Source organism: Lipotes vexillifer, unplaced genomic scaffold, assembly GCF_000442215.2.
Source record: "Lipotes vexillifer unplaced genomic scaffold, Lipotes_vexillifer_v1.1 scaffold1442, whole genome shotgun sequence".
Classification (NCBI taxonomy): Eukaryota; Metazoa; Chordata; class Mammalia; order Artiodactyla; family Lipotidae; genus Lipotes; species Lipotes vexillifer.
The window spans coordinates 2,327,880-2,337,699 of record NW_006797379.1 but is presented as its reverse complement, the minus strand read 5'-3'; the positions used below and the strand labels follow the sequence as shown (position 1 = coordinate 2,337,699).

At 42.8% G+C, this 9,820-nt stretch overlaps 1 non-coding gene across 1 annotated transcript; it reads left to right on the top strand.

Annotated features, from left to right (window-relative positions):
* Positions 1-6,558: 6,558 nt before the first annotated feature.
* TRNAG-UCC (transfer RNA glycine (anticodon UCC)) lies at positions 6,559-6,631 on the top strand. The gene has a single exon. It is a non-coding gene; the product is annotated as a tRNA-Gly (tRNA).
* The last annotated feature ends 3,189 nt before the right edge of the window (positions 6,632-9,820 follow it).

Genomic DNA, 9,820 nt, shown 5'->3' with positions numbered 1-9,820 from the left:
GTCCGGAGCCTGTGCTCCACAACGGGAGAGGCCACAACAGTGAGAGGCCCGCGGTACCGCAAAAAAAAAAAAAAAAAAAATTGTATTTGAGAAGTTGTTGTTGAAATAAAGAAATGATGTATGGTATAATGTTAATTTTTAAAAAAGAAGTATGCCGTATTCTATAAACTGTATACATAGTATCATCTCAAATAAATTAATAGTGCTTACCTTTGAGCAATGGGATTATAAGGGTTTTGGGTTTTTTTTTCTTTAGAATACTTTTCTGTATTTTCTCAACTTTCTACATTGAGAACAGGTTACTTCTATAACCAGAACAGGTTACTTTTATAACCAGAAAAAATCTAAATGGTGCTGAGAAGACTGGACATTCACATGCCAAAGAATGAAATTGTACCCACATCTTATACCTCTTACAAAAATTAACTTGAAATGGATTAAAGACTTAAATGTAAGACCTGAAACTATAAAACTCCTAGAAGAAAACAGGGGAAAATCTCCTTGACATGGGTCTTGGCAATGACTTTTTGGTTATGACACTAAAAGCATAAGCAACAAAAGTGAAAATAAACAAGTGGGAATACATCAAACTACAAAGCTTCTCTACAGCAAAGGAAACAATCAACAAAATGACAAGGCAACCTATGGAAGAGAGAAAATATTTTCAAACCATATATCTGATAAGGGGTTACTATCCAAAATATATAAGGAACTCATACAACTCAGTAGCATAAAACACAAATAATCCAATTTAAAAATGGGCAAAAGTCCTGAATAGACATTTTTCCAAAGAAGATATACAAATGGCCGTTAGGTACATGAAAAGTGCTCAACATCACTAATCATCTTGGAAATGCAAATCAAAACCACAATGAGATATCATCTCATACCATTAGGATGCGTATTATCAAAAAGACAAGGGCTTCCCTGGTGGTGCAGTGGTTGGGAGTCCGCCTGCCGATGCAGGGTACACGGGTTCATGCCCCGGTCCGGGAAGATCCCACATGCCGCGGAGGGGCTGGACCCATGAGCCATGGCCGCTGAGCCTCCGCGTCCGGAGCCTGTGCTCCGCAACGGGAGAGGCGACAACAGTGAGAGGCCCGCGTACCGCCAAAAAAAAAAAAAAAAAAAAGACAAGAGAAAACAGTGTTGGGAAGGATATGGAGAAAAGGGAACCTTTGTGCACTGTTGGTAGAGATGTAAATTGGGAAAGCCACTGTGGAAAACAATATGGAGGTTCCTCAAAAAAATTAAAAATAGAACTACCCTATGATCCAGCAATCTCACTTATGGGTATATACATCCACAGGAAACTGAATCACTATCTCGAAGAGATATGTGCACCCCCATGTTCACTGCAGCATTGTTTACAATAAACAAGACATGGAAACACCCTAAGCATCCATCAACAGATAAGTGGAGAAACAAGATGTGGTATACACAATGGAATACTACTCAGCCATAAAAGAGAAGGAAATCCCGCCATTCGTGACCACCTTGAGAGCATTAGGCTAAGTGAAACAAGTCAGATAAAGACAAATACTGTATGATCTTATATGTAGAATCTTAAAAAAAAGCTGAACTCAAAGAAACAGAGAGTAGAATGGTGATTGACAGGAGTGTCTGTGGGGGGATGGGGAGGCGGCGGGAGGAGAAATAGGGAGATGTTGGTCAAAAGTTACAAACTTCCAGTTATAAGATGAATAAGTTCTGGGCATCTAATGTACGGCACGATGACTGTAGTTAACAATACTGTATTATATACTTGAAAGTTACTAAGAGAGTAAATCTTAAATGTTCTCACCACACACACACACAAAAGGTAACTATTTGAGCTGATAGATGTGTTAACTAACCTTATTATGGTATTCATTTTACAATATCTACATTATCAAATCATCATGTTGTACACCTTAAATGTATACAATGCTATGTCAGTTATAGTTTAATAAAGCTGGGAAAAAAAGAGAAAAACGCAAAAAGTACAATAAAACAAGCTTTAGATTATAAAATAATTTTTTTATAAAAGAAAAACTTCTGAGTAGAAACAAATCATTCCACTGTGAAATCCTTAGTTATAGCCCTGTTTTATTAATCAGGATTCTTGGCACAGAAACTGCTGTTGGCCAGCTTGAGCAAAAGTTAATTTGTTGCAAGGATTCAGGAGACAAAAAGGTTTGGAAAAGCCTGTTTAGCACTGGAGTGATGTGATAAATAACCTTTAACTAGTCTTCGTATTCTTATATCACTCAGGCTTCAAAGACATGGGAGAGGGTGTCCCATGGTCTAGCCTAGGTCACCTGCCCGCATCAGGGTGAGGGAGCTGGCCCATTAACTTCCACCGAAGGAGGCACATATCACCTCTCTCCAAGACAGGACAGAGTGGGAGAAAGGTGAGCACCCAAAACTAGTTAGGGTGCTATTAGGAAGGGAGATTAAATCCTGTTGACCTGAAGTGTGACATCACCACTTTCTCTCCTGTTGATAACTTTGCTTCTGAAGTATCTTCTCCATCATTCCTCTCCTATTCATTTCTCATCTCCCTGAAATGAGGCCACTCTCCCCCCATTCCCAACTTTCTCACTCAAGTCACCAATAGAACTGACTGTTAGATCCAACGGATGTTTCTCAGGCCTTATCTTTCTAGATATCTTAGTTTGGGTTCCCCTAAAAGTAGAACCTGAGGCAAGAATTCCAGTGTAAGTGGTTTATTTGGGAGGGGATCCCCAGAAATACAGGTAAAGGAGTGAAGAAATGGGAAGGAAAGGGAAGAGAGTCAACACAGTGTGTGTTATCAAACAAGTTACGGCTATGGGCAAACCGACCTTAATCCTGTTCCAGGGAACTCTGGGAAACAGCGTAGAACACGCATCTCAGAGTTTCATCACTCAAGGGGCAAGGGAGCTGGAGTAGTTGTACACCAGCCTCTGTCAATCATCAGCTGAAGGCTGTTTGAAGGGGAGTGGTATGCCTTAATTCCCTGGCATTTCCAGCCCCCCATATCCATGGACAGAGCAGGTTCTGGAAGCCAGAGAAAGTCCAGAATCAAAGAGATGCAGGTTTTGGCAGTTGGAAATCTGGCTGCATACACTGGTAAGAGCTGAGGAAACACGGGCTTGGCACCAACACCACTTGCTTTATTAGACATTTCTGTGTGTTGTCTCACATTGCTCACGAGGCTTCTTGAAATTCTTCCTTCCCTTGGATACTGGAACATACGACCCCACTGGTTTTCTGCCCGCTTCTCTGTCTTCTCATCTCACACAATCTCCTCATCGACCTCGACATATCCTTGCCATAGAGCCCATCTATAGACTGACTGATCCAGATGAATATTTCTAGCCCTCCTCTCTTTTGTGGAGTCCACACTCAACAGCTTAAAAATATCTCCACTTGGATCTCCCATGAACACCTTAACCCCAACAGGTCCAAAACATACCTCTCCAAATCTCTTCTCTCTAAATCTCTCTCTCCTGAGTGCCCTCTCTCAGAATGGCAGCACCATCCATCCAGTTTCCCATGCCAGAGACCTGGGATCATCCTTCTTTTGTTCTTTCCTCTCCTCACCTCTGATGCCTAATTGATCACAAAGTCTTAGCCATCCTAACTTCTAATCTCTGTTCTGCGCTCTCTACCTTTAAGGCAGACTACCTTTATGCACCACAGTCCATAAAGGCTAGGTATAGAAGGGACTCCTAGCTTTCTCCCCAACATTCTGTTGGCTCCGTTTGGGCTCATTTCCAGTCCCTGAGTCTTTGTTGACTTCAGTCCTGAACCTTTAGCTTGGAAAGACCTCAGCTTCCCTGGCTCACCTCAAAGTGTTTGCTGGAGCCTTAGAGTTGGACTTATCCCCAGGAACTTCCCATTCTTGGTAGGATTCTGAATCAGCTGGGATTAAGTTTGCTTGTGAATTATCAAAATCCAAAACAACTGGGACTTAAATAGGCTAGAAGTGTATTCATTTCTTATACATTAAAAAAAAAATTCTACGAAGGAAATCAGTCCAGGGCTGGTGTGGCTCCCCCCCACCCCCGCCCCCGCATAGTGTCTCAGTTTCTGCTTCTGAGGGAACCCAAATTAAGACAAAAGAATAAAAAGTCACTTGGAGCATTTGATTGAAAGTAACAATTCCCCTGAGCACAGTTCTTTAACAACTTGGTTGAATTTCAGGTGTACATAAATCTGTGGAGGGTAGAAGCCCTAGGAAGGTTTTCAATGAGTTACTCCTCCATGTGGAACTATTACATGACACTGCTATGCAGCAGCTTACGAGAAGCTCTGTTCTGAGAGAATCAGAGAATGTGACTTCTTCTTTCTGGGGTTCCCGGGTACACCCCTGCCCACAGTTCCTGCCAACACCACCACCACCGGGCTCTAACTTCTCGGCATCTTTCCTCCCCCACTTCCCCTCAGGCCTACTTCATTCCGGAGCCCAGCAAGCAGCTCACTGGTTTCCACAGGGTCTTATCCCACCCAATCTCGGCCAAGGTCCAAAACTCACCCATTATCCCAGGTAGGTGTCTCTGAGCTGTCAGGGCTGTGAGAGCTGATAGCTGAAGCACCTGAGGAGGTAAGAGTTGATAATAGCTTGCTGAGTTCACCCCACCCAAGGAATATTTACTTCTTAATGGGAACAATCTTGAGCCAGTGTTTTTTCACCACTTGGCTCAAAGACAGTGGTAATTATCGGAACAGCACCCTAGGGTAAAAGGATGAGGCTACCTATGGCCCCAGGCTACCACGGCAGGGATTCTGGCCAAAAGCCCCACCCTCTGCCTTAGGCCCTGCTGGCTGCTCCAAGGGCTGAGGGGCTCTCGATCTCAGCTACGTCTGCGATCCACACCCTCACACTGGTAGAGAAACAACTTTACATGACTGAGGAAGGATGGTGCCAGCCTGTTGCCCAGGTGAAGGTGCCAAGGCAAGATTGAAAAACAGTGCCTGAAAACAGAAAAATGTGGTTTTTTTGTTGGGAAAATTTCCAAAACTGCATAAAAGCAGAGATGACAAGTCACCGCTTCGGACTTATCACCCAGGTCCAACAACCAATACTTTGCTGTTCTTGTTTTATCAAGTACCCCACTTTTTTTGTGGGGGAGGGCAAGTTTTCTCTAAAGCGAATCTCAGTTATCATGTCCTTTTCCCTTCAATATGCTTCTCAAAAGAAAGGAAGGAAGGAAGGACAAAATGAAGGAAGGAAGGAAAAGCTTTTTCCTGTATGACCACAGTGCTGTTAACACAGTTAGAATTATTAATGATTCACAAATACCAGCTATCACGTAGTCCATATTTAAATTTTGAGACAACTGGGAAAACAGAGGAGTACTTTTCAAATGGTGGGGATTTTTTTTTTCTTTTACAACATCAGACAGAGTCATAGGAATAAATTAGGGGAGCAGAGATTGTACCCTCTTAGACCCTCTCCAAACATCCAGTTGACCCAAACGAAGGTGGTGGAGTCTTGTTAAGCTGAAAAGGCAAATTGTCTCCTTATACTTCTTCAGTCCAGAAAAAAGTAAAGGTGCTCTTCCCAGCTTTCGCCCTGTGCTCCTATTTACAGGATTTTGTAAGGTACTGGAAGGTTAATTCTACCCGCCTCCAAGGGCTCATATCAGTCTCCCGCTAAAACAATGTGAATAAAAGACTCCCTTTACATTCTAAGGGGGAACATTATGGTGTCCACGTGTCGTTCTTTATATCAAAGACTCAGGGAAAAAATGATGAGGATTTGTACATTTGTACATTAGCCAGGAATTGTCCATTAACTTTCTAAATGATCCAGTCATAGTCTTCTGAATTTGGAAGAACTGCCAAAGATGAAACGGCTTTTCCTGCGCAACTGGAACTAAGGAAAGTGGTTTGGGACAGAGAGTGACAAGTCAGGGAAAGATAAAAATCACGACAACTCCTACCAGCTTGCTTAGAAACAAGTTGGTTTTAATTTTATCTGATAGCACTTCTCCTTGCTCGAAATGAGTGTTTTCTAGTTAGAGCTAACATTTAAAAATTTTCCTTAAGTCCCAGGCTCTATTCTCAGGACTCACTATATGAGCTCATGTCACCCTCACAACCCTCTGAAGTAGACCTAATTATTATTCTCACTTTTACAAATGAGAAAACAGAAGTGCAGAGAAGTTAAGAGTAACCTGCACAAGATTACATAGCCAGTTATAATTGGAAGAGGTAGGGCTTGAACACAAGGCATCTATCTCCGGCCTGCGTTCATAACCACTATGTCGTATATACCACCTCGGGATGAAAAGCTGTGTTTTTTTGGACACATGGTCTCATCTGATATCATTGCTTACTTCCATCCCAACACTTCTCACATTGTCCTATGTAATCTGCTTACTCTTCTGTTTTTCCCAATAAAGTTGTGAGCTCCTTGAAAGCAAGGGCTGCTATGTCCCTACAGTGCTTAGTAAATGGCAAGCATCCATTAAATGTATGTAACAGGACCAGGACTCACCCCCAGTGCAAAATCTAAGAGAGCTCCAAAAAACTCAGCAATAACACGAGTAACGGTTCAATGAAATGTTATTTGAAAAATCAGGGACTTCCCCGGCGGTCCAGTGGTTAGGACTCTGCACTTCCACTGCAGGGGGCACAGGTTCAATCCCTGGTTGGGGAACTAAGATCCCACATGCCGCACAGCTCGGCCAAAAAAAAGAAGGTGGGGGGGAAGGAAAATCAAAATCAGGATCAGTCACAGTGCCATGCTAAGCCATAACAGAACCTGTGGCCAAAGGAAAAGTCAGCAACAATGATCCCATCTTTTTTTTAAAAATTAATTAATTAATTAATTTTGGCTGAGTTGGGTCTTCATTGCTGCCCTAGGGCTTTCTCTAGTTACAGAGAGCCGAGGCTACTCTTCATTGCGGTGCGTGGGCTTCTCATTGCAGTAGCTTCTCGTTGCAGAGCACGGGCTCTAGGAGCGCAGGCTTCAGTAGTTGTGGCATGCGGGCTCAGTAGTTGTGGTGCAGGGGCTTAGTTGCTCTGCGGCATGTGCTCTTCCCAGACCAGGGCTTGAACCCGTGTCCCCTGCATTGGCAGGCGGATTCTTAACCACTGCGCCACCAGGAAAGTCCCTCCCGTCTTTAAAATATTGATGTTTTGGTCATAATAGGTTTTTTGCATTAATTTTGATTTCTTTAAAATATTGCATTAAAATATTACTTTTCTTGATTATTGAGGTTATTTTGTGTTCCCACCCAACCCCCCCTTAAATTTTGCTCCCAAGGTGAGCGGCTCACTTGCCTCATCCTAGTTTAGGTTCTGGGTATAACTGAATAAATGGCTGAGTTCACACACCAGTGTCTACATTTTACAGATGGGAAAACTGAAACCAAGGTGCAGAGAAGTGGAACACTTTGTTCAAGGCCACACAACTAATTGGTATCAATTCTTTTGGAATTGGAACACAGACTTTGTAACTTATGGTATCTCAAACTTAGTATCTTAAAAATGGAATTTATGCTTTAGCTAAGAATGATGAATAGCAAAAATAAACGAAGCTCATAGGTAAGACAAAAATGTGAGCCAATGGTTTTAAAGGTTGCGCTAAACTGCATTATCAGCTACTCACATATGATAATATTGAAAAAACATGACTATTGCCATCATTTAAAAAGAATTTATAATCATTAATTCATTCAACAAACATTTATTCAGTACCTACCATGGAGATTTCTCCTTTTTTATTTTTTATTATTTTTATTTATTTATGGGCTGCACTGGGTCTTTGCTGATGCGCACAGGTTTTCCCTAGTTGCAGTGAGCGGGGGCTACTCTTCTTTGCTGTGCGTGGGCTTCTCATTGTGGTGGCTTCTCTTGTTGCTGAGCACAGGCTCTAGGCGCATGGGCTTCAGCAGTTGCAGCACGTGGGCTCAGTAGTTGTGGATCACGGGCTCTAGAGAGCAGGCTCAGTAGTTTTGGCGCACAGGCTTAGTTGTTCCACGGCATGTGGGATCTTCATGGACAAGGGATTGACACCGTGTCCCCTGCATTGGCAGGCAGATTCTTAACCACTGCACCACCAAGGAAGTCCTCCTTTTTTATTTTTTTAAATTTTACTTATTTTTTTCTAAGATTTTTTTTTTGATGTGGACCATTTTATTTTTTTATTTTTTTTATTTTTTATTTTTTGCGGTACACGGGCCTCTCACTGTTGTGGCCCCTCCCGCTGCGGAGCACAGGCTCCGGACGCGCAGGCTCAGTGGCCATGGCTCACGGGCCCAGCCGCTCCGAGGCATGTGAGATCTTCCCGGACCAGGGCATGAACCCGTGTCCCCTGCATTGGCAGGCAGACTCTCAACCACTGCGCCACCAGGGAAGCCCAATGTGGACCATTTTTAAAGTCTTTATTGAATTTGTTACAATATTGCTTCTGTTTTATGTTTTGGTTTTTTGGCCACAAGGCATGTGGGATCTTAGCTCCACGACCAGGGATCAAAACTGCACCCCCTGCATTTGAAGGTGAAGTCTTAACCACTGGACCACCAGGGAAGTCCCCCTTAATTTTCTTTTTAATTTTTCAAATTGAAGTATAGTTGATTTACAATGCTGTGCCAATCTCTGCCGTACAGCAAAGTGACTCAGTTATACACATACATTCTTTTTTTTATATTCTTTTCCATTATGGTTTATTACAGGATATCAAATATCGTTCCCTGTGCTATATGGTAGGATCTTGTTTCTTTTGCATTTTTCTTTTTTCTTGCGATATGTGGGCCTCTCACTGTTGTGGCCTCTCCCGTGGCGGAGCACAGGCTCCAGATGCGCAGGCTCAACGGCCATGGCTCACAGGCCCAGCCGCTCCGCGACATGTGGGATCTTCCCGGACCGGGGCACGAACCCATGTCCCCTGCAACGGCAAGAGGACTCTCAACCACTGCACCACCAGGGAAGCCCTGCATTTTTTAATAGAATCCCTACTAGGCCATGAGATGACCCCAAAACACAGGTAATCAATTAATTTGTTAGATTAGCCTCTGGATAAACCAGCATTAATTGAAATGAATATATATATATGTACATACATATAGTTGCTACTTTCAATGAATAATGGAAGACAAATATAGCAACATATGTTAAATCAATAAAGCTTAAAGTCATAAGAGACATTGTTTCTAGGAAATTCTTTGCGTTTGCCTCAGTCATCTGAGGTTGGTTATCTCAATTATTTCAAGCAGGTTGTTAATGAGGTCACGGCCATTGACCAACAGTCCTAAAAAGCCCCTCAAAGAGCATGTCCTGCTAACAATGACTCATTCATTAAACAAACATTCACTGAGCACCTATCATGTACCAGGTTGTGTGTTAGATGCTGGGAATGCAGTGATGTGGAGTCAAAGCCTGTTTGGAAGTGGGATGTAAGTGGGAGAAAGTCAATAGGCAAGAATTCAGAGGTCTATCAAGAGGGTTCTTGGAAGACTTCTCAGAAGGGCAAGCAGCATGCCAGTTTGGAGTTGGGGTGTTTGAAAAGGCCCAATAGATAACTCTCCCCGACCTGAAATCTGAATTACTTATAAAATAAAACAAAGAAGTTGGCAGGTAGAGACAAAAATATTAACTTTATCCCTGATATAGCAGATACTGGAGAACGTAGCTTATATCTGCTAACAAGAGAGCTTCCCAATCAGAATTAGACTCACCCACCCACCCAGCATTCCTGGACCAGGGCAGACCTTGCCCACTGTGTGGACAGAGCCTGCCTCTCGAGCACTGGAAGAGAATGGTGGCTCACTGGGGCAGCTTGTACCCAAAAAGTTGGGATTAGACAATGCTTGCCCATATATTGTGTGTATGGTATAAACTGTGA